Source organism: Pseudophryne corroboree, chromosome 6 (assembly GCF_028390025.1).
Source record: "Pseudophryne corroboree isolate aPseCor3 chromosome 6, aPseCor3.hap2, whole genome shotgun sequence".
NCBI lineage: Eukaryota > Metazoa > Chordata > Amphibia > Anura > Myobatrachidae > Pseudophryne > Pseudophryne corroboree.
The window spans coordinates 98,876,627-98,902,493 of NC_086449.1; the positions used below are offsets into that span (position 1 = coordinate 98,876,627).

Genomic DNA, 25,867 nt, shown 5'->3' on the forward strand with positions numbered 1-25,867 from the left:
AGCTTTTTATTCAAAATTGTTCTAGCCATCGATTTCTATCTTCCTTAAAGTCTTGTCCTGCACAAACATTTAATTATGGCCAACCTACCCCTTCATCCTCTTTTGTCACTGGTGACAAATTGTGTCCCCTTTCCATTTGCCCTTTTGACCCTATTCCCTCCCACTTCCTCTATTTCCACATCCATGCTAAATACTTGCTATCATTTACAAGAATGCATACATTAGGCCATGAGTTTCTGTAGTGTAGTGGTTATCACGTTCGCCTAACACGCGAAAGGTCCCCGGTTCGAGACCGGGCAGAAACAGTTTTTCTTTTTGTATCACAACCAGGCATGTGCTCATTATTTTATTGTATAGATTCGTTCTCATATACCTAGCCTCAATAAACCATGCAGTGCAAGACACATGGCGTTGGTATGCTTCCACATCACGTGCAATGCAACTTGCGTTGAGTGACTTTTTTGCATCTTTTTTGCCTAAAAATGCATCTTAGTCACCAGTAAATGTGACAAGCCACTTCATGAGACCACTGGTTAATTTGATATTGGACACTTGTGTATTTGTGTGCGTCTGAGTCTGTATATAAAGCACAAAAGAACGTGACATGAAAAAAGCCACAGCTGCTGCATTATGGAACTTGATATACAGGTTCAGACTCAGTCAAATACAGATATACAAGTGTCACATAGCAAATTAATCAGTGGAGTGTCAGGAAGTGATTTGTTGCATCCATGTAAGACTAAGCACATTTTCTGATGCAAAAGTAATGCTCCTTGCAAGTTGAGTTGCATGGAATCTGGTGCACCGAAAAGGCCTGGTTTACACAACTGCAGCAATTGTGTATGAGGCCACATCTGTATGTAGTGGATTTGAGTGTATGCAAAACAGGGTGCATCAAAGACAAAGTTAACATTACAATGTCAATGTTGGCTTAGCGCATACTTGCCTACCTGACCCTCTCCATGAGGAAGAAAATGCTCTGTTCCTGGACTTTCCTGGTAATGTATGATTGCCATCACCCTTGGTGAGCTAGTTAATTGATAAGAAAGGTGTTTGACCACAGGTGATGGCAATCATACATTACCAGGAAAGTCCAGGAACAGAGCATTTTCTCATTTACTCCTCCTTTATAATACTGCTGGTCCCCAGACCCCACAATAAAGCAGTGTGAGCACAGATATATGCAGCACACTGAGCACAGATATGGGGCGTTTTTCAGGCAGAGAATGTATAATACCAGGGCCGACACTAGGATTTTTGTCACCCGGGGCAAGGCAGTCATTTGACAAACCCCCCCCCCCCCCCCCCCCCGCAAAAAAAAAAAAATTATTTTACAATAAATAAATAAAAATAATAAAAAAAAAACAATTTAAAATAAATAAATAAAAATTATATATATATATATATATATATATATATATATATATCTCTTTCAGAACTTTTTTACCTGAAAAATTGCCTTTTCTAACATAAATTTCATATCCAGGAAAAAGTGTCCCCATTTTACACAGTACGACAGGCAAGTGTCCCCATTCCCCATTTTACACATAGCGGCAGGTACAGGTCCCCATTTTACACATTGCGGCGGGCACAGGTCCCCATTTTACACATTGCGGCAGGCACAGGTCCCCATTTTACACATTGCGGCAGGCACAGGTCCCCATTTTACACATTGCGGCAGGCACAAGTCCCCATTTTACACATTGCGGCAGGCACAGGTCCCCATTTTACACATTGCGGCAGGCACAGGTCCCCATTTTACACATTGCGCCAGGCACAGGTCCCCATTTTACACATTGCGGCAGGCACAGGTCCCCATTTTACACATTGCGCCAGGCACAGGTCCCCATTTTACACATTGCGGCAGGCACAGGTCCCCATTTTACACATTGCGGCAGGCACAGGTCCCCATTTTACACATTGCGGCAGGCACAGGTCCCCATTTTACACATTGCGGCAGGCACAGGTCCCCATTTTACACATTGCGGCAGGCACAGGTCCCCATTTTACACATTGTGGCAGGTGGTGGAAGGAGGGAGAGAGAGAGAGGAAGGGAGAGGGGCTGACTTACATTTGAAGCGGTTCTCGACGCTCTTCAGCCGCCTCTCCCTCCTCGTCTGCGCGGCTCCCTTCTCCCTCCTCCGGCGGGGTTTCGTGGAATGACGCGTTTGCGCCGTGACGTCACGACGCAATCGCGTCATTCCGCGAAACCCCGCCCCTCGAGCTGGGCACTCGGGAGAAGGGGGTTTCATAGTGTAAAAGTGCCGCGGCGGGTGTTAGGGGGTCTCGGCGCCCCCTCCAATCCGGCGCCCAGGTCGCCTGCCCCCCTAGCCCCCCCCTAGTTTCGGCCCTGATAATACTGGTGGTCACTGGTCAGCAAAACTCTGCACTGTACTCCTCCTATATAATACTGCTGGTCCCCAGTCCCCACAATAAAGCAGTGTGAGCACAGATATATGCAGCACACTGAGCACAGATATGGAGCGTTTTTCAGGCAGAGAACGTATAATAATGGTGGTCACTGGTCAGCAAAACTCTGCACTGTACTCCTCCTATATAATACTGCTGATCCCCAGTCCCCATAATAAGGCAGTGTGAGCACAGATATATGCAGCACACTGAGCACAGATATGGAGCGTTTTTTAGGCAGAAAACGTATAATACTGGTGGTCACAGGTCAGCAAAACTCTGCACTGTACTCCTCCTATAATACTGCTGGTCCCCAGAATAAAGATATTTGCAGCCCTCTGAAAGTTCTGAAACAAAGTGAGAGGACGCCAGCCACGTCCTCTCACTATCATTTCCAATGCACGAGTGAAAAATGGTGGCGACGCGCGGCTCCTTATATAGAATCCGAATCTCGCAAGAATCCGACAGCGGGATGATGACGTTCGGGCGCGCTCGGGTTAACTGAGCAATACTGGAGTATCCAAGTATGCCTCGGACCCGTGTAAAATGGGTGAAGTTCGGGGGGGTTCGGATTCCGAGGAACCGAACCCGCTCATCACTACTCTAAACCTATTTATTCCGTAATTGTAACTCTTTTCTCCATCTCTATTCTGTCCTGCCCCAAAAAACTGCTTCCCTCTTTATGTCCATACTGATTTCCTTTTTGACTTTGCCCTGTTAATTACTTACAAACTTAGATGATCCAAATCACAACTGTAATACACTAAACTGACCTGCTACCTTTAAGAAAATCGATGCACCATGATAGAGCATTGCAGACAATCCTACTCACTCTTTGACTTCCTTCTTTTCAAATTCAAGTTCTCCACTCACAGCTCCTCTCTTTCAAAACAGTCTTACTTCAAATCTGTTATCTCCTCCCATTTCTCCATGCTTAGATAGAATTTTGTTAACATCAATGTCCACCTTTCCCTATCCTCCCTCCTCTGTTCCCTAATAAACCTAGTTATTTCAATTAGCTTTTTATTCAAAATTGTTCTAGCCATCGATTTCTATCTTCCTTAAAGTCTTGTCCTGCACAAACATTTAATTATGGCCAACCTACCCCTTCATCCTCTTTTGTCACTGGTGACAAATTGTGTCCCCTTTCCATTTGCCCTTTTGACCCTATTCCCTCCCACTTCATCTATTTCCACATCCATGCTAAATACTTGCTACCATTTACAAGAATGCAAACACTGGGCCATGAGTTTCTGTAGTGTAGTGGTTATCACGTTCGCCTAACACGCGAAAGGTCCCCGGTTCGAGACCGGGCAGAAACAGTTTTTCTTTTTGTATCACAACCAGGCATGTGCTCATTATTTTATTGTATAGATTCGTTCTCATATACCTAGCCTCAATAAACCATGCAGTGCAAGACACATGGCGTTGGTATGCTGCCACATCACGTGCAATGCAACTTGCGTTGAGTGACTTTTTTGCATCTTTTTTGCCTAAAAATGCATCTTAGTCACCAGTAAATGTGACAAGCCACTTCATGAGACCACTGGTTAATTTGATATTGGACACTTGTGTATTTGTGTGCGTCTGAGTCTGTATATAAAGCACAAAAGAAACATGACATGAAAAAAGCCACAGCTGCTGCATTATGGAACTTGATATACAGGTTCAGACTCAGTCAAATACAGATATACAAGTGTCACATAGCAAATTAATCAGTGGAGTGTCAGGAAGTGATTTGTTGCATCCATGTAAGACTAAGCACATTTTCTGATGCAAAAGTAATGCTCTTTGCAAGTTGAGTTGCATGGAATCTGGTGCACCGAAAAGGCCTGGTTTACACAACTGCAGCAATTGTGTATCAGGCCACATCTGTATGTAGTGGATTTGAGTGTATGCAAAACAGGGTGCATCAAAGTTAACATTACAATGTCAATGTTGGCTTACAGCATACTTGCCTACCTGACCCTCTCCATGAGGGAGGAAATGCATTGTTCCTGGACTTTCTTGGTAATGTATGATTGCCATCACCCTTGGTGAGCTCGTTAATTGATAAGAAAGGTGTTTGACCACAGGTGATGGCAATTATACATTACCAGGAAAGTCCAGGAACAGAGCATTTTCTCCCTCATGGAGAGGGTCAGGTAGGAAATTATGGCTTACAGTTTCTGCTACATATTGATAAGGGAGTGGAGACAGCTTGGAAGCAGCAAGGACCTCAGGGATTCCATGAAAAAGCAATGTCAGATATGGTAGTATCAGTCAGCTCCCAGCATTGCAAAACACTTTCTCCTCTCATTCCAGAACCCACTCTTCTAGGACATATCTCACCTGCGCACCTTCATTGCCCTGGACTCTAAACTAGTGATGTGCACCGGACATTTTTCGGGTTTTGTGTTTTGGATTCGGTTCCGCGGCCGTGTTTTGGATTCGGACGCGTTTTGGCAAAACCTCCCTGAAATTTTTTTGTCGGATTCGGGTGTGTTTTGGATTCAGGTGTTTTTTTACAAAAACCCCTCAAAAACAGCTTAAATCATAGAATTTGGGGGTCATTTTGATCCCATAGTATTATTAACCTCAATAACCATAATTTCCACTCATTTTCAGTCTATTCTGAACACCTCACACCACACAATATTATTTTTAGACCTAAAATTTGCATCGAGGTCGCTGGATGACTAAGCTAAGCGACCCAAGTGGCCGACACAAACACCTGGCCCATCTAGGAGTGGCACTGCAGTGTCAGACAGGATGGCACTTCAAAAAAATAGTCCCCAAACAGCACATGATGCAAAGAAAAAAAAAGGTGCACCAAGGTCGCTGGATGGCTAAGCTAAGCGACACAAGTGGCCGACACAAACACCTGGCCCATCTAGGAGTGGCACTGCAGTGTCAGGCAGGATGGCACTTCAAAAAAATAGTCCCCAAACAGCACATGATGCAAAGAAAAATGAAAGAAAAAAGAGGTGCAAGATGGAATTGTCCTTGGGCCCTCCCACCCACCCTTATGTTGTATAAACAGGACATGCACACTTTAACAAACCCATCATTTCAGCGACAGGGTCTGCCACACAACTGTGACTGAAAGGACTGGTTGGTTTGGGCCCCCACCAAAAAAGAAGCAATCAATCTCTCCTTGCACAAACTGGCTCTACAGAGGCAAGATGTCCACCTCCTCCTCATCGTCCGATTCCTCACCCCTTTCACTGTGTACATCCCCCTCCTCACAGATTATTAATTCGTCCCCACTGGAGATCCACCATCTCAGGTCCCTGTCTACTTTCTGGAGGCAATTGCTGGTGAAAGTTCTCCACGGAGGAATTGATTATAATTCATTTTGATGAACATCATCTTCTCCACATTTTCTGGAAGTAACCTCGTACGCCGATTGCTGACAAGGTGAGCGGCTGCACTAAACACTCTTTCGGAGTACACACTGGAGGGTGGGCAACTTAGGTAAAATAAAGCCAGTTTGTGCAAGGGCTTCCAAATTGCCTCTTTTTCCTGCCAGTATACGTACGGACTGTCTGACGTGCCTACTTGGATGCGGTCACTCATATAATCCTCCACCATTCTTTCAATGGTGAGAGAATCATATGCAGTGACAGTAGACGACATGTCAGTAATCGTTGGCAGGTCCTTCAGTCCGGACCAGATGTCAGCACTCGCTCCAGACTGCCCTGCATCACCGCCAGCAGGTGGGCTTGGAATTCTAAGCCTTTTCCTCGCACCCCCAGTTGCGAGAGAATGTGAAGGAGGAGCTGTTGACGGGTCACGTTCCGCTTGACTTGACAATTTTCTCACCAGCAGGTCTTTGAACCTCTGCAGACTTGTGTCTGCCAGAAAGAGAGATCCAACGTAGGTTTTAAATCTAGGATCGATCACGGTGGCCAAAATGTAGTGCTCCGATTTCAACAGATTGACCACCCGTGAATCCTGGTTAAGCGAATTAAGGGCTCCATCCACAAGTCCCACATGCCTAGCGGAATCGCTCTGTTTTAGCTCCTCCTTCAATGTCTCCAGCTTCTTCTGCAAAAGCCTGATGAGGGGAATGACCTGATTCAGGCTGACAGTGTCTGAACTGACTTCACGTGTGCAAGTTCAAAGGGTTGCAGAACCTTGCACAACGTTGAAATCATTCTCCACTGCGCTTGAGTCAGGTGCATTCCCCCTCCTTTGCCTATATCGTAGGCAGATGTATAGGCTTGAATGGCCTTCTGCTGCTCCTCCATCCTCTGAAGCATATAGAGGGTTGAATTCCACCTCGTTACCACCTCTTGCTTCAGATGATTACAGGGCAGGTTCAGGACTGTTTGCTGGTGCTCCAGTCTTCGGCACGCGGTGGCTGAATGCCGAAAGTGGCCCGCAATTCTTTGGGCCACCGACAGCATCTCTTGCACGCCCCTGTCGTTTTTTAAATAATTCTGCACCACCAAATTCAATGTATGTGAAAAACATGGGACGTCCTGGAATTTGCCCAGATGCAATGCACGCACAATATTGCTGGCGTTGTCCGATGTCACAAATCCCCAGGAGAATCCATTTGGGGTAAGCCATTCTGCGATGATGTTCCTCAGTTTCCGTAAGAGCTTGTCAGCTGTGTGCCTCTTCTGGAAAGCGGTGATACAAAGCGTAGCCTGCCTAGGAACGAGTTGGCATTTGCGAAATGCTGCTACTGGTGCCGCCACTGCTGTTCTTGCTGCGGGAGGCAATACATCTACCCAGTGGGCTGTCACAGTCATATAGTCCTGAGTCTGCCCTGCTCCACTTGTCCACATGTCCGTGGTTAAGTGGACATTCGGTACAACTGCATTTTTTAGGACACTGGTGAGTCTTTTCTGAGGTCTGTGCACATTTTCGGTATCGCCTGCCTAGAGAAATGGAACCTAGATGGTATTTGGTACCGGGGACATAGTACCTCAATCAAGTCTGTAGTTGCCTGTGAATTAACAGTGGATAACGTAAACACGTTTCTCACCACCAAGGCTGCCAAGGCCTGAGTTGTCCGCTTTGCAGCAGGATGACTGCTGTAATATTTCATCTTCCTCGCAAAGGACTGTTGGACAGTCAATTGCTTACTGGAAGTAGTACAAGTGGTCTTCCGACTTCCCCTCTGGGATGAGGGTCGACTCCCAGCAGCAACAACAGCAGAGCCAGGAGCAGTAGGCGTTACACTCAAGGATCCATCGGAGGAATCCCAGTCAGGAGAGGACTCGTCAGACTTTCCAGTGACATGGCCTGCAGGACTATTGGCGTTCCTGTCTAAGGAGGAAATTGACACTGAGGGAGTTGGTGGTGTGGTTTGCAGGAGCTTGGTTACAAGAGGAAGGGATTTAGTGGTCAGTGGACTGCTTCCGCTGTCATCCAAAGTTTTTGAACTTGTCACTGACTTATGATGAATGCGCTGCAGGTGACGTATAAGGGAGGATGTTCCGAGGTGGTTAACGTCCTTACCCCTACTTATTACAGCTTGACAGAGGCAACACACGGCTTGACACCTGTTGTCCGCATTTGTGTTAAAATAATTCCACACCGAAGAGGTGATTTTTTTTGTAATTTGACCAGGCATGTCAATGGCCATATTCGTCCCACGGACAACAGGTGTCTCCCCGGGTGCCTGACTTAAACAAACCACCTCACCATCAGAATCCTCCTTGTCAATTTCCTCCTCAGCGCCAGCAACACCCATATCCTCATCCTGGTGTACTTCAACAGTGACATCTTCAATTTGACTATCAGGAACTGGACTGCGGGTGCTCCTTCCAGCACTTGCAGGGAGCGTGCAAATGGTGGAAGGCGCCACCTCTTCCCGTTCAGTGTTGGGAAGGTCAGGCATCGCAGCCGACACAATTGGACTGTCCTTGGGGATTTGTGATTTAGAAGAACGCACAGTTCTTTGCTGTGCTTTTGCCAGCTTAAGTCTTTTCATTTTTCTAGCGAGAGGATGAGTGCTTCCATCCTCATGTGAAGCTGAACCACTAGCCATGAACATAGGCCAGGGCCTCAGCCGTTCCTTGCCACTCCGTGTCGTAAATGGCATATTGGCAAGTTTACGCTTCTCCTCAGATGCTTTTAATTTTGATTTTTGGGTCATTTTACTGAGCTTTTGTGTTTTGGATTTTTACATGCTCTCTACTAAGACATTGGGCATCGGCCTCGGCAGACGACGTTGATGGCATTTCATCGTCTCGGCCATGACTAGTGGCAGCAGCTTCAGCACGAGGTGGAAGTGGATCTTGATCTTTCCCTATTTTACCCTCCACATTTTTGTTCTCCATTTTTGAATGTGTGGAATTATATGCCAGTATCAATAGCAATGGCCTACTACTATATATACTGCGCACAACTGAAATGCACCACAGGTATGGATGGATAGTATACTTGACGACACAGAGGTAGGTAGAGCAGTGGCCTACTGTACCGTACTGCTATATATTATATACTGGTGGTCAGCAAACTGTGCAAAACTGAAATGCACCACAGGTATGGATGGATAGTATACTTGACGACACAGAGGTAGGTAGAGCAGTGGCCTACTGTACCGTACTGCTATATATTATATACTGGTGGTCAGCAAACTGTGCAAAACTGAAATGCACCACAGGTATGGATGGATAGTATACTTGACGACACAGAGGTAGGTAGAGCAGTGGCCTACTGTACCGTACTGCTATATATTATATACTGGTGGTCAGCAAACTGTGCAAAACTGAAATGCACCACAGGTATGGATGGATAGTATACTTGACGACACAGAGGTAGGTAGAGCAGTGGCCTACTGTACCGTACTGCTATATATTATATACTGGTGGTCAGCAAACTGTGCAAAACTGAAATGCACCACAGGTATGGATGGATAGTATACTTGACGACACAGAGGTAGGTAGAGCAGTGGCCTTCTGTACCGTACTCCTATATATTATATACTGGTGGTCAGCAAAATTATGCACTGTACTCCTACTATATACTACAATGCAGCACAGATATGGAGCGTTTTTCAGGCAGAGAACGTATAATACTGGTGGTCACTGGTCAGCAAAACTCTGCACTGTACTCCTCCTATATAATACTGCTGGTCCCCAGTCCCCACAATAAAGCAGTGTGAGCACAGATATATGCAACACACTGAGCACAGATATGGAGCGTTTTTTAGGCAGAGAACGTATAATACTGGTGGTCACTGGTCAGCAAAACTCTGCACTGTACTCCTCCTATAATACTGCTGGTCCCCAGAATAAAGATATTGCAGCCCTCTGAAAGTTCTGAAACAAAGTGAGAGGACGCCAGCCACGTCCTCTCACTATCATTTCCAATGCCACGAGTGAAAAATGGTGGCGACGCGCGGCTCCTTATATAGAATCCGAATCTCGCGAGAATCCGACAGCGGGATGATGACGTTCGGGCGCGCTCGGGTTAACCGAGCAATACTGGAGTATCCGAGTATGCCTCGGACCCGTGTAAAATGGGTGAAGCTCGGGGGGGTTCGGATTCCGAGGAAACGAACCCGCTCATCACTACACTAAACCTATTTATTCCGTAATTGTAACTCTTCTTTTCCATCTCTATTCTGTCCTGCCCCAAAAAACTGCTTCCCTCTTTATGTCCATACTGATTTCCTTTTTGACTTTGCCCTGTTAATTACTTACAAACTTAGATGATCCAAATCACAACTGTAATACACTAAAATGACCTGCTACCTTTAAGAAAATCGATGCACCATGATAGAGCATTGCAGACAATCCTACTCACTCTTTGACTTCCTTCTTTTCAAATTCAAGTTCTCCACTCACAGCTCCTCTCTTTCAAAACAGTCTTACTTCAAATCTGTTATCTCCTCCCATTTCTCCATGCTTAGATAGAATTTTGTTAACATCAATGTCCACCTTTCCCTATCCTCCCTCTTCTGTTCCCTAATAAACCTAGTTATTTCAATTAGCTTTTTATTCAAAATTGTTCTAGCCATCGATTTCTATCTTCCTTAAATTCTTGTCCTGCACAAAAATTTAATTATGGCCAACCTACCCCTTCATCCTCTTTTGTCACTGGTGACAAATTGTGTCCCCTTTCCATTTGCCCTTTTGACCCTATTCCCTCCCACTTCCTGTATTTCCACATCCATGCTAAATACTTGCTACCATTTACAAGAATGCAAACACTGGGCCATGAGTTTCTGTAGTGTAGTTGTTATCACGTTCGCCTAACACGAGAAAGGTCCCCGGTTCGAGACCGGGCAGAAACAGTTTTTCTTTTTGTATCACAACCAGGCATGTGCTCATTATTTTATTGTATAGATTCGTTCTCATATACCTAGCCTCAATAAACCATGCAGTGCAAGACACATGGCGTTGGTATGCTGCCACATCACGTGCAATGCAACTTGCGTTGAGTGACTTTTTTGCATCTTTTTTGCCTAAAAATGCATCTTAGTCACCAGTAAATCTGACAAGCCACTTCATGAGACTGCACTGGTTAATTTGATATTGGACACTTGTGTATTTGTGTGCATCTGAGTCTGTATATAAAGCACAAAAGAACATGACATGAAAAAAGTCACAGCTGCTGCATTATGGAACTTGATATACGGGTTCAGACTCAGTCAAATACAGATATACAAGTGTCACATAGCAAATTAATCAGTGGAGTGTCAGGAAGTGATTTGTTGCATCCATGTACGACTAAGCACATTTTCTGATGCAAAAGATGCAAAAGTAATGCTCTTTGCAAGTTGAGTTGCATGGAATCTGGTGCACCGAAAAGGCCTGGTTTACACAACTGCAGCAATTGTGTATCAGGCCACATCTGTATGTAGTGGATTTGAGTGTATGCAAAACAGGGTGCATCAAAGTTAACATTACAATGTCAGTGTTGCCTTACAGCATACTTGCCTACCTGACCCTCTCCATGAGGGAGAAAATGTTCTGTTCCTGGACTTTCTTGGTAATGTATGATTGCCATCACCCATGGTGAGCTAGTTAATTGATAAGAAAGGTGTTTGACCACAGGCAGTGCCAGATTAAGGTCCTCATGGGCCTGGAGCTGAAATTTATGAAGGGCCTAATGTGTGACGCAGCGGGGTATGTGACCAGAATATTTTCACTCTGACAAAGGGGCAAGTTAGCTCCCGAAATGTAGGTCTATAGGGGTGATTCAATTGGGAGCGATGTTTAGCAAGATTTAAAAAAACCCTGCTTACCGCGCACCCAATTTTGGATTACTGCAGATATGTGCGTTCCCGATACCCACTATATCCAATTGGAAAAAAATGATTGAGGGAATTTCAGCACTGAAAACCCTGTGGCACGTTAGGAAAAAGAAAATGACGCTCGCCTCTCCAGGGGTCTCCAGTGGTCTCACGGCTCCCGGTGATCTCCCCTTCATCTTCCGACTGGGGAGATGGGCTGCTGGGAGATATAGTTCTCCCAGTGGCTAGCTCCAGGGGGGAGTCACACACACACACACACACACACACACACACACACACACACACACACACACACACACACACTCAAAAAACATTCTTACACACACTGATACACACCTGTCAACACTCACACACACTCACATACTTATCGTTGCTGCAGGAGATCGGCTCCCGATCCTGTATGAAGAAGACCCAGCTTCGGAAGGTAAGAATTTACTGACTAATTAAGCTAATTGGGAACTTCTGGGGGTTCCAAAGCAAGACTCAGACTTGCTCTTGTGTGCGGAAAAAAAGACACAGTGACTACTATAGAAATCAGCGCGTCTCATTTTTAGTCCTCTAATTCACAGGTTCTCAAACTCGGTCCTCAGGACCCCACACAGTGCATGTTTTGCGGATAACCCAGCAGGTGCACAGGTGTATTAATTACTCACTGACACATTTTAAAAGGTCCACAGGTAGAGCTAATTATTTCACCTATGATTCTGTGAGGAGACCTGCAAAACATGCCCTGTGTGGGGTCTTGAGGACCGAGTTTGAGAACCTATGCTCTAATTGAATACCAAAACCCTGCGGCAAAAAACCACGCACCGCTGGGTTTTTCAAATTTCCCACCGACAATTGAATCTGCCCCTGTGTATGTGACACTTTAATACAAGCTTTTTCCAGTCTGCAAGTGACGCTGCCTATTTGTTCACGGTCACGTTCTCCAGAAGACAAAGGAACAGCTATTTAACGCTTTTGAAGAGTACCGGGCTAGTTTACAATTTCTATCTATCTATCTTTCTATCTATCTATCTATCTATCTATCTATCTATCTATCTATCTATCTATCTATCTATCTATTTTATAGTGTATACATACTGTTTATATATACGTATGTACATGGCACACACATATATATGAATGATATACACACACGCAGGTAGGGATTGGGATCCCAGTGGTTGGGATGCCGGCTGTTAAAATACTGACAGCGGCATCTTTGTTTAAAATACCGACAGACTAAATAATACCCCTTTCACACCGCAAAAATAACCCGGTATTGACCCGGTATATTGCTGGGTCGACACAGGTCGCTGTGCGGTGTGAAAGCGGCCATGGCGAATTCCCGGGTTGCCTGACCCGGTAATTGAACCCGGGAATAAAGCAGTGTTATTCCCAGGTAAATTACCAGGTCAGGTGCAGTGTGAACGGGTTGCCAGGTCGATGCGAGAGATGGGAGATGATCTCATCTCTCAGCGCCGCCTCCGCATTCGATGACGCCTCGGTCCCCGCCCCCAATGACAACCCAACCGGGCATATGGGTCACACCCAGGAAGGACCTATTTTCAATTCTTGGGTGCGACCTGACATTTGCGATGTGAAAGGGGTATAAGAAAGGTAACCCTGATCCCTAACCCCCCTAACCCTGACCCACCATTCCTCGCAGCCTAAACCCTAACCCTCCCATGATTTCCTGTTAAATCATCGTTTGGGATTTTGGCGCCAGGATAGTGATGTCGGCATACCAGCGCTGGCATTCGAGTAGTGTCGGGATTCCGGTGTCAGTATTTTGACTGCTGGAATCCCAACCACCAGGATCCTAACCGGATCATTCACACACACACACACACACACACACACACACACACACACACACACACACACACACACACACACACACACACATAGTCCTGAGTCTGCCCTGCTCCACTTGTCCACATGTCCGTGGTTAAGTGGACATTGGGTACAACTGCATTTTTTAGGACACTGGTGACTCTTTTTCTGACGTCTGTGTACATTTTCGGTATCGCCTGCCTAGAGAAATGGAACCTAGATGGTATTTGGTACCGGGAACACAGTACCTCAATCAAGTCTGTAGTTGCCTGTGAATTAACGGTGGATAACGGAAACACGTTTCTCACCGCCCAGGCTGCCAAGGCCTGAGTTATCCGCTTTGCAGCAGGATGACTGCTGTGATATTTCATCTTCCTCGCAAAGGACTGTTGGACAGTCAATTGCTTACTGGAAGTAGTACAAGTGGTCTTCCGACTTCCCCTCTGGGATGATGATCGACTCCCAGCAGCAACAACAGCAGAGCCAGGAGCAGTAGGCGTTACACTCAAGGATCCATCGGAGGAATCCCAGTCAGGAGAGGACTCGCCAGACTTTCCAGTGACATGGCCTGCAGGACTATTGGCGTTCCTGTCTAAGGAGGAAATTGACACTGAGGGAGTTAGTGGTGTGGTTTGCAGGAGCTTGGTTACAAGAGGAAGGGATTTAGTGGTCAGTGGACTGCTTCCGCTGTCATCCAAAGTTTTTGAACTTGTCACTGACTTATGATGAATGCGCTGCAGGTGACATATAAGGGAGGATGTTCCGAGGTGGTTAACGTCCTTACCCCTACTTATTACAGCTTGATAAAGGCAACACACTGCTTGACACCTGTTGTCCGCATTTGTGTTAAAATAATTCCACACCGAAGAGGTGATTTTTTTTTTGTAATTTGACCAGGCATGTCAATGGCCATATTCGTCCCACGGACAACAGGTGTCTCCCCGGGTGCCTGACTTAAACAAACCACCTCACCATCAGAATCCTCCTTGTCAATTTCCTCCTCAGCGCCAGCAACACCCATATCCTCATCCTGGTGTACTTCAACAGTGACATCTTCAATATGACTATCAGGAACTGGACTGCGGGTGCTCCTTTCAGCACTTGCAGGGGGCGTGCAAATGGTGGAAGGCGCCACCTCTTCCCGTCCAGTGTTGGGAAGGTCAGGCATCGCAGCCGACACAATTGGACTCTCCTTGGGGATTTGTGATTTAGAAGAATGCACAGTTCTTTGCTGTGCTTTTGCCAGCTTAAGTCGTTTCATTTTTCTAGTGAGAGGATGAGTGCTTCCATCCTCATGTGAAGCTGAACCACTAGCCATGAACATAGGCCAGGGCCTCAGCCATTCCTTGCCACTCCGTGTCGTAAATGGCATAATGGCAAGTTTACGCTTCTCCTCAGACGCTTTTAATTTTGATTTTTGGGTCATTTTACTGAACTTTTGTGTTTTGGATTTTACATGCTCTCTACTATGACATTGGGCATCGGCCTCGGCAGACGACGTTGATGGCATTTCATCGTCTCGGCCATGACTAGTGGCAGCAGCTTCAGCACGAGGTGGAAGTGGATCTTGATCTTTCCCTATTTTACCCTCCACATTTTTGTTCTCCATTTTTTAATGTGTGGAATTATATGCCAGTATCAATAGCAATGGCCTACTACTATATATACTGCGCACAACTGAAATGCACCACAGGTATGGATGGATAGTATACTTGACGACACAGAGGTAGGTAGAGCAGTGGCCTACTGTACCGTACTGCTATATATTATATACTGGTGTTCAGCAAACTGTGCAAAACTGAAATGCACCACAGGTATGGATAGATAGTATACTTGACGACACAGAGGTAGGTAGAGCAGTGGCCTACTGTACCGTACTGCTATATATTATATACTGGTGGTCAGCAAACTGTGCAAAACTGAAATGCACCACAGGTATGGATGGATAGTATACTTGACGACACAGAGGTAGGTAGAGCAGTGGCCTACTGTACCGTACTGCTATATATTATATACTGGTGGTCAGCAAACTGTGCAAAACTGAAATGCACCACAGGTATGGATGGATAGTATACTTGACGACACAGACGTAGGTAGAGCAGTGGCCTACTGTACCGTACTGCTATATATTATATACTGGTGGTCAGCAAACTGTGCAAAACTGAAATGCACCACAGGTATGGATGGATAGTATACTTGACGACACAGAGGTAGGTAGAGCAGTGGCCTACTGTACCGTACTGCTATATATTATATACTGGTGGTCAGCAAACTGTGCAAAACTGAAATGCACCACAGGTATGGATGGATAGTATACTTGACGACACAGAGGTAGGTAGAGCAGTGGCCTACTGTACCGTACTGCTATATATTATATACTGGTGGTCAGCAAACTGTGCAAAACTGAAATGCACCACAGGTATGGATGGATAGTATACTTGACGACACAGAGGTAGGTAGAGCAGTGGCCTACTGTACTGTACTGCTATATATTATATACTGGTGTTCAGCAAACTGTGCAAAACTGAAATGCACCACAGGTATGGATAGATAGTATACTTGACGACACAGAGGTAGGTAGAGCAGTGGCCTACTGTACCGTACTGCTATATATTATATACTGGTGGTCAGCAAACTGTGCAAAACTGAAATGCACCACAGGTATGGATGGATAGTATACTTGACGACACAGAGGTAGGTAGAGCAGTGGCCTACTGTACCGTACTGCTATATATTATATACTGGTGGTCAGCAAACTGTGCAAAACTGAAATGCACCAGCCACGTCCTCTCACTATCATTTCCAATGCACGAGTGAAAAATGGTGGCGACGCGCGGCTCCTTATATAGAATCCGAATCTCGCGAGAATCTGACAGCGGGATGATGACGTTCGGGCGCGCTCGGGTTAACCGAGCAATACTGGAGTATCCGAGTATGCCTCGGACCCGTGTAAAATGGGTGAAGTTCGGGGGGGTTCTGATTCCGAGGAACCGAACCCGCTCATCACTACTCTAAACCTATTTATTCCATAATTGTAACTCTTCTTTTCCATCTCTATTCTGTCCTGCCACAAAAAACTGCTTCCCTCTTTATGTCCATACTGATTTCCTTTTTGACTTTGCCCTGTTAATTACTTACAAACTTAGATGATCCAAATCACAACTGTAATACACTAAAATGACCTGCTACCTTTAAGAAAATCGATGCACCATGATAGAGCATTGCAGACAATCCTACTCACTCTTTGACTTCCTTCTTTTCAAATTCAAGTTCTCCATTCACAGCTCCTCTCTTTCAAAACAGTCTTACTTCAAATCTGTTATCTCCTCCCATTTCTCCATGCTTAGATAGAATTTTGTTAACATCAATGTCCACCTTTCCCTATCCTCCCTCCTCTGTTCCCTAATAAACCTAGTTATTTCAATTAGCTTTTTATTCAAAATTGTTCTAGCCATCGATTTCTATCTTCCTTAAATTTTTGTCCTGCACAAACATTTAATTATGGCCAACCGACCCCTTCATCCTCTTTTGTCACTGGTGACAAATTGTGTCCCCTTTCCATTTGCCCTTTTGACCCTATTCCCTCCCACTTCCTCTATTTCCACATCCATGCTAAATACTTGCTACCATTTACCAGAATACAAAAACTGGGCCATGAGTTTCTGTAGTGGTTATCACGTTCGCCTAACACGAGAAAGGTCCCCGGTTCGAGACCGGGCAGAAACAGTTTTTCTTTTTGTATCACAACCAGGCATGTGCTCATTATTTTATTGTATAGATTCGTTCTCATATACCTAGCCTCAATAAACCATGCAGTGCAAGACACATGGCGTTGGTATGCTGCCACATCACGTGCAATGCAACTTGCATTGAGTGACTTTTTTGCATCTTTTTTGCCTAAAAATGCATCTTAGTCACCAGTAAATGTGACAAGCCACTTCATGAGACTGCACTGGTTAATTTGATATTGGACACTTGTGTATTTGTGTGCGTCTGAGTCTGTATATAAAGCACAAAAGAACATGACATGAAAAAAGCCACAGCTGCTGCATTATGGAACTTGATATACAGGTTCAGACTCAGTCAAATACAGATATACAAGTGTCACATAGCAAATTAATCAGTGGAGTGTCAGGAAGTGATTTGTTGCATACTTGTACGACTAAGCACATTTTCTGATGCAAAAGATGCAAAAGTAATGCTCTTTGCAAGTTGAGTTGCATGGAATCTGGTGCACCGAAAAGGCCTGGTTTACACAACTGCAGCAATTGTGTATCAGGCCACATCTGTATGTAGTGGATTTGAGTGTATGCAAAACAGGGTGCATCAAAGTTAACATTACAATGTCAATGTTGGCTTAGCGCATACTTGCCTACCTGACCCTCTCCATGAGGAAGAAAATGCTCTGTTCCTGGACTTTCCTGGTAATGTATGATTGCCATCACCCTTGGTGAGCTAGTTAATTGATAAGAAAGGTTTTTGACCGCAGGTGATGGCAATCATACATTACCAGGAAAGTCCAGGAACAGAGCATTTTCTCATTTACTCCTCCTATATAATACTGCTGGTCCCCAGTCCCCACAATAAAGCAGTGTGAGCACAGATATATGCAGCACACTGAGCACAGATATGTGGCGTTTTTCAGGCAGAGAACGTATAATACTGGTGGTCACTGGTCAGCAAAAGTCTGCACTGTACTCCTCCTATATAATACTGCTGATCCCCAGTCCCCACAATAAAGCAGTGTGAGCACAGATATATGCAGCGCACTGAGCACAGATATGGAGCGTTTTTCAGGCAGAGAACGTATAATACTGGTGGTCACTGGTCAGCAAAACTCTGCACTGTACTCCTCCTATATAACACTGCTGACCCCCAGTCCCCACAATAAAGCAGTGTGATCACAGATATATGCAGCGCACTGAGCACAGATATGGAGCGTTTTTCAGGCAGAGAACGTATAATACTGGTGGTCACTGGTCAGCAAAACTCTGCACTGTACTCCTCCTATAATACTGCTGGTCCCCAGAATAAAGCTATTTGCAGCCCTCTGAAAGTTCTGAAACAAAGTGAGAGGACGCCAGCCACGTCCTCTCACTATCATTTCCAATGCACGAGTGAAAAATGGCGGCGACGCGCGGCTCCTTATATAGAATCTGAATCTCGCGAGAATCCGACAGCGGGATGATGACGTTTGGGCGCGCTCGGGTTAACCGAGCAATACTGGAGTATCCGAGTATGCCTCGGACCCGTGTAAAATGGGTGAAGTTCGGGGGGGTTCAGGTTCCGAGGAACCGAACCCGCTCATCACTACTCTAAACCTATTTATTCCGTAATTGTAACTCTTTTCTCCATCTCTATTCTGTCCTGCCGCAAAAAACTGCTTCCCTCTTTATGTCCATACTGATTTCCTTTTTGACTTTGCCCTGTTAATTACTTACAAACTTAGATGATCCAAACCACAACTGTAATACACTAAAATGACCTGCTACCTTTAAGAAAATCGATGCACCATGATAGAGCATTGCAGACAATCCTACTCACTCTTTGACTTCCTTCTTTTCAAATTCAAGTTCTCCACTCACAGCTCCTCTCTTTCAAAACAGTATTACTTCAAATCTGTTATCTCCTCCCATTTCTCCATGCTTAGATAGAATTTTGTTAACATCAATGTCCACCTTTCCCTATCCTCCCTCCTCTGTTCCCTAATAAACCTAGTTATTTCAATTAGCTTTTTATTCAAAATTGTTCTAGCCATCGATTTCTATCTTCCTTAAATTCTTGTCCTGCACAAACATTTAATTATGGCCAACCTACCCCTTCATCCTCTTTTGTCACTGGTGACAAATTGTGTCCCCTTTCCATTTGCCCTTTTGACCCTATTCCCTTCCACTTCCTCTATTTCCACATCCATGCTAAATACTTGCTACCATTTACAAGAATGCAAATATTGAGCCATGAGTTTCTGTAGTGTAGTGGTTATCACGTTCGCCTAACACGCGAAAGGTCCCCGGTTCGAGACCGGGCAGAAACAGTTTTTCTTTTTGTATCACAACCAGGCATGTGCTCATTATTTTATTGTATAGATTAGTTCTCATATACCTAGCCTCAATAAACCATGCAGCGCAAGACACATGGCGTTGGTATGCTGCCACATCACGTGCAATGCAACTTGCATTGAGTGACTTTTTTGCATCTTTTTTGCCTAAAAATGCATCTTAGTCACCAGTAAATGTGACAAGCCACTTCATGAGACTGCACTTGTTAATTTGATATTGGACACTTGTGTATTTTGTGTGCGTCTGAGTCTGTATATAAAGCACAAAAGAACATGACATGAAAAAAGTCACAGCTGCTGCATTATGGAACTTGATATACAGGTTCAGACTCAGTCAAATACAGATATACAAGTGTCACATAGCAAATTAATCAGTGGAGTGTCAGGAAGTGATTTGTTGCATACTTGTACGACTAAGCACATTTTCTGATGCAAAAGATGCAAAAGTAATGCTCTTTGCAAGTTGAGTTGCATGGAATCTGGTGCACCGAAAAGGCCTGGTTTACACAACTGCAGCAATTGTGTATAAGGCCACATCTGTATGTAGTGGATTTGAGTGTATGCAAAACAGGGTGCATCAAAGTTAACATTACAATGTCAATGTTGGCTTACAGCATACTTGGCTACCTGACCCTCTCCATGAGGGAGAAAATGCTCTGTTCCTGGACTTTCTTGGTAATGTATGATTGCCATCACCCTTGGTGAGCTAGTTAATTGATAAGAAAGGTGTTTGACCACAGGTGATTGCAATCATACATTACCAGGAAAGTCCAAGAACAGAGCATTTTCTCCCTCATGGAGAGGGTCAGGTAGGAAATTATGGCTTACAGTTTCTGCTACATATTGATAAGGGAGTGGAGAAAGCTTGGAAGCAGCAAGGACCTCAGGGATTCCATGAAACAGCAATGTCACATATGGTAGTATCAGTCAGCTCCCAGCATTGCAAAACACTTTCTCCTCTCATTCCACAACCCACTCTTCAAGGACTTATCTCACGTGGCGCACCTTCATTGCCCTGGACTCTAAACTAGTGATGTGCACCGGACATTTTTCGGGTTTTGTGTTTTGGTTTTGGATTCGGTTCCGCAGCCGTGTTTTGAATTCGGACGCGTTTTGGCAAAACCTCCCTGAAATTTTTTTGTCGGTTTCGGGTGTGTTTTGGATTCGGGTGTTTTTTTACAAAACCCCCTCAAAAACAGCTTAAATCATAGAATTTGGGGGTCATTTTGATCCCATAGTATTATTAACCTCAATAACCATAATTTCCACTCATTTTCAGTCTATTCTGAACACCTCACACCCCACAATATTATTTTTAGTCCTAAAATTTGCACCGAGGTCGCTGGATGACTAAGCTAAGCGACCCAAGTGGCCGACACAAACACCTGGCCCATCTAGGAGTAGCACTGCAGTGTCAGACAGGATGGCACTTCAAAAAAATAGTCCCCAAACAGCACATGATGTAAAGAAAAAAAAAGGTGCACCAAGGTCGCTGGATGGCTAAGCTAAGCGACACAAGTGGCCGACACAAACACCTGGCCCATCTAGGAGTGGCACTGCAGTGTCAGACAGGATGGCACTTAAAAAAAATAGTCCCCAAACAGCACATGATGCAAAGAAAAAAAAAAGATGCACCGAGGTCGCTGGATGGCTATGCTAAGCGACACAAGTGGCCGACACAAACACCTGGCCCATCTAGGAGTGGCACTGCAGTGTCAGGCAGGATGGCACTTCAAAAAAATAGTCCCCAAACAGCACATGATGCAAAGAAAAATGAAAGAAAAAAGAGGTGCAAGATGGAATTGTCCTTGGGCCCTCCCACCCACCCTTATGTTGTATAAACAGGACATGCACACTTTAACAAACCCATCATTTCAGCGACAGGGTCTGCCACACAAATGTGACTGAAATGACTGGTTGGTTTGGGCCCCCACCAAAAAAGAAGCAATCAATCTCTCCTTGCACAAACTGGCTCTACAGAGGCAAGATGTCCACCTCCTCCTCATCGTCCGATTCCTCACCCCTCTCACTGTGTACATACCCCTCCTCACAGATTATTAATTTGTCCCCACTGGAGATCCACCATCTCAGGTCCCTGTGTACTTTCTGGAGGCAATTGCTGGTGAAAGTTCTCCACGGAGGAATTGATTATAATTCATTTTGATGAACATCATCTTCTCCACATTTTCTGGAAGTAACCTTGTACGCCGATTGCTGACAAGTTGAGCGGCTGCACTAAACACTCTTTCGGAGTACACACTGGAGGGTGGGCAACTTAGGTAAAATAAAGCAAGGGCCTCCAAATTGCCTCTTTTTCCTGCCAGTATACGTACGGACTGTCTGACGTGCCTACTTGGATGCGGTCACTCATATAATCCTCCACCATTCTTTCAATGGTGAGAGAATCATATGCAGTGACAGTAGACGACATGTCAGTAATCGTTGGCAGGTCCTTCAGTCCGGACCAGATGTCAGCACTCGCTCCAGACTGCCCTGCATCACCGCCAGCGGGTGGGCTTGGAATTCTTAGCCTTTTCCTCGCACCCCCAGTTGCGAGAGAATGTGAAGGAGGAGCTGTTGACGGGTCACGTTCCGCTTGACTTGACAATTTTCTCACCAGCAGGTCTTTGAACCTCTGCAGACTTGTGTCTGCCAGAAAGAGAGATCCAACGTAGGTTTTAAATCTAGGATCGAGCACGGTGGCCAAAATGTAGTGCTCCGATTTCAACAGATTGACCACCCGTGAATCCTGGTTGAGCGAATTAAGGGCTCCATCCACAAGTCCCACATGCCTAGCGGAATCGCTCTGTTTTAGCTCCTCCTTCAATGTCTCCAGCTTCTTCTGCAAAAGCCTGATGAATGGAATGACCTGATTCAGGCTGACCGTGTCTGAACTGACTTCACGTGTGGCAAGTTCAAAGGGTTGCAGAACCTTGCACAACGTTGAAATCATTCTCCACTGCGCTTGAGTCAGGTGCATTCCCCCTCCTTTGCCTATATCGTAGGCAGATGTATAGGCTTGAATGGCCTTTTGCTGCTTCTCCATCCTCTGAAGCATATAGAGGGTTGAATTCCACCTTGTTACCACCTCTTGCTTCAGATGATGGCAGGGCAGGTTCAGGACTGTTTGCTGGTGCTCCAGCCTTCGGCACGCGGTGGCTGAATGCCGAAAGTGGCCCGCAATTCTTTGGGCCACCGACAGCATCTCTTGCACGCCCCTGTCGTTTTTTAAATAATTATGCACCACCAAATTCAATGTATGTGCAAAACATGGGACGTGCTGGAATTTGCCCAGATGCAATGCACGCACAATATTGCTGGCGTTGTCCGATGTCACAAATCCCCAGGAGAATCCATTTGGGGTAAGCCATTCTGCGATGATGTTCCTCAGTTTCCGTAAGAGGTTGTCAGCTGTGTGCCTCTTCTGGAAAGCGGTGATACAAAGCGTAGCCTGCCTAGGAACGAGTTGGCGTTTGCGAGATGCTGCTACTGGTGCCGACGCTGCTGTTCTTGCTGCGGGAGGCAATACATCTACCCAGTGGGCTGTCACAGTCATATAGTCCTGAGTCTTCCCTGCTCCACTTGTCCACATGTCCGTGGTTAAGTGGACATTGGGTACAACTGCATTTTTTAGGACACTGGTGACTCTTTTTCTGAGGTCTGTGTACATTTTCGGTATCGCCTGCCTAGAGAAATGGAACCTAGATGGTATTTGGTACCGGGGACACAGTACCTCAATCAAGTCTGTAGTTGCCTGTGAATTAACGGTGGATAACGGAAACACGTTTCTCACCGCCCAGGCTGCCAAGGCCTGAGTTATCCGCTTTGCAGCAGGATGACTGCTGTGATATTTCATCTTCCTCGCAAAGGACTGTTGGACAGTCAATTGCTTACTGGAAGTAGTACAAGTGGTCTTCCGACTTCCCCTCTGGGATGATGATCGACTCCCAGCAGCAACAACAGCAGAGCCAGGAGCAGTAGGCGTTACACTCAAGGATCCATCGGAGGAATCCCAGTCAGGAGAGGACTCGCCAGACTTTCCAGTGACATGGCCTGCAGGACTATTGGCGTTCCTGTCTAAGGAGGAAATTGACACTGAGGGAGTTGGTGGTGTGGTTTGCAGGAGCTTGGTTACAAGAGGAAGGGATTTAGTGGTCAGTGGACTGCTTCCGCTGTCATCCAAAGTTTTTGAACTTGTCACTGACTTATGATGAATGCGCTACGTCACGTATAAGGGAGGATGTTCCGAGGTGGTTAACGTCCTTACCCCTTACTTATTACAGCTTGACAAAGGCAACACACGGCTTGACACCTGTTGTCCGCATTTGTGTTAAAATAATTCCACAACGAAGAGGTGATTTTTTTTGTAATTTGACCAGGCATGTCAATGGCAATATACGTCCCACGGACAACAGGTGTCTCCCCGGGTGCCTGACTTAAACAAACCACCTCACCATCAGAATCCTCCTTGTCAATTTCCTCCTCAGCGCCAGCAACACCCATATCCTCATCCTGGTGTACTTCAACAGTGACATCTTCAATTTGACTATCAGGAACTGGACTGCGGGTGCTCCTTCCAGCACTTGCAGGGGGCGTGCAAATGGTGGAAGGCGCCACCTCTTCCCGTCCAGTGTTGGGAAGGTCAGGCATCGCAGCCGATACAATTGGACTCTCCTTGGAGATTTGGGATTTAGAAGAACGCACAGTTCTTTGCTGTGCTTTTGCCAGCTTAAGTCTTTTCATTTTTCTAGTGAGAGGATGAGTGCTTCCATCCTCATGTGAAGCTGAACCACTAGCCATGAACATAGGCCAGGGCCTCAGCCGTTCCTTGCCACTCTGTGTCGTAAATGGCATATTGGCAAGTTTACGCTTCTCCTCAGAAGCTTTTAATTTTGATTTTTGGGTCATTTTACTGAACTTTTGTATTTTGAATTTTACATGCTCTCTACTATGACATTGGGCATCGGCCTCGGCAGACGACGTTGATGGCATTTCATCGTCTCGGCCATGACTAGTGGCAGCAGCTTCAGCATGAGGTGGAAGTGGATCTTGATCTTTCCCTATTTCTCTGACGTCCTAGTGGATGCTGGGAACTCCGTAAGGACCATGGGGAATAGCGGGCTCCGAAGGAGGCTGGGCACTCTAGAAAGACTTATGACTACCTGGTGTGCACTGGCTCCTCCCACTATGACCCTCCTCCAAGCCTCAGTTAGATTTTGTGCCCGGCCGAGGTTGGATGCACACTAGGGGCTCTCCTGAGCCCTTAGAAAGAAAGTATAGATTTAGGTTTTTTATTTTCAGTGAGACCTGCTGGCAACAGGCTCACTGCAGCGAGGGACTAAGGGGAGAAGAAGCGAACTCGCCTGCTTGCAGCCGGATTGGGCTTCTTAGGCTACTGGACACCATTAGCTCCAGAGGGATCGACCGCAGGCCCAGTCCTTGGTGTTCGGTCCCGGAGCCGCGCCGCCGTCCCCCTTACAGAGCCAGAAGCAAGAAGAGGTCCGGAAAATCGGCGGCAGAAGACATCAGTCTTCACCAAGGTAGCGAACAGCACTGCAGCTGTGCGCCATTGCTCCTCACACACACTTCACACTCCGGTCACTGAGGGTGCAGGGCGCTGGGGGGGGGGGGGGGGGCGCCCTGAGAAGCAATTATAACACCTTGGCTGGCAAAAATACCACAATATATAGCCCCAGAGGCTATATATGTGGAAAATACCCCTGCCAGAATCCAGAAAAAAGCGGGAGAATAGTCCGCGGAAAAGGGGCGGAGCTATCTCCTGCAGCACACTGGCGCCATTTCTCCTTCACAGATCCGCTGGAAGGAAGCTCCCTGGCTCTCCCCTGCAGTCTACACTACAGAAAAGGGTAAAAAAAGAGAGGGGGGGCACTAAATTTAGGCGCTGTATAAATTATATAGAAAAAGCAGCTATAGCGGACATAACTCAGTTAGTCCCTGCATTATATAGCGCTCTGGTGTGTGCTGGCATACTCTCACTCTGTCCCCCCAAAGGGCTTTTGTGGGTCCTGTCCTCTGTTGGAGCATTCCTTGTGTGTGTGCGGTGTGTCGGTACGGCTGTGTCGACATGTTTGATGAGGATAATGATGTGGAGACGGAGCAGATGCCTTTTGAAGGGATGTCACCCCCTGCGGGGCAGACACCTGAGTGGTTGAGCTTATGGAAAGAAATGAGTGCACGTATAGACTCCTTACATAAGAAATTTGACGACATGCCAAATGTGGGACAGCCGACTTCTCAGCTCGTGCCTGTCCAGGCGTCGCACAGGTCATCAGGGGCTCTAAAACGCCCGCTACCTCAGACCGCAGACCCAGATGTCGACACTGATACTGACACCAGTGTCGACGACGATGAGTCTAACC

General features: G+C 45.9%; 4 non-coding genes across 4 annotated transcripts; all 4 read left to right on the forward strand.

Annotated features, from left to right (window-relative positions):
• Positions 1-232: 232 nt before the first annotated feature.
• TRNAV-AAC (transfer RNA valine (anticodon AAC)) lies at positions 233-305 on the forward strand. The gene has a single exon. It is a non-coding gene; the product is annotated as a tRNA-Val (tRNA).
• A 3,353-nt stretch (positions 306-3,658) lies between these two features.
• Positions 3,659-3,731, forward strand: TRNAV-AAC (transfer RNA valine (anticodon AAC)). Its single transcript has one exon. It is a non-coding gene; the product is annotated as a tRNA-Val (tRNA).
• A 6,844-nt stretch (positions 3,732-10,575) lies between these two features.
• Positions 10,576-10,648, forward strand: TRNAV-AAC (transfer RNA valine (anticodon AAC)). Its single transcript has one exon. It is a non-coding gene; the product is annotated as a tRNA-Val (tRNA).
• Positions 10,649-19,390: 8,742 nt separating this feature from the next.
• TRNAV-AAC (transfer RNA valine (anticodon AAC)) lies at positions 19,391-19,463 on the forward strand. Its single transcript has one exon. It is a non-coding gene; the product is annotated as a tRNA-Val (tRNA).
• Positions 19,464-25,867: the final 6,404 nt, after the last annotated feature.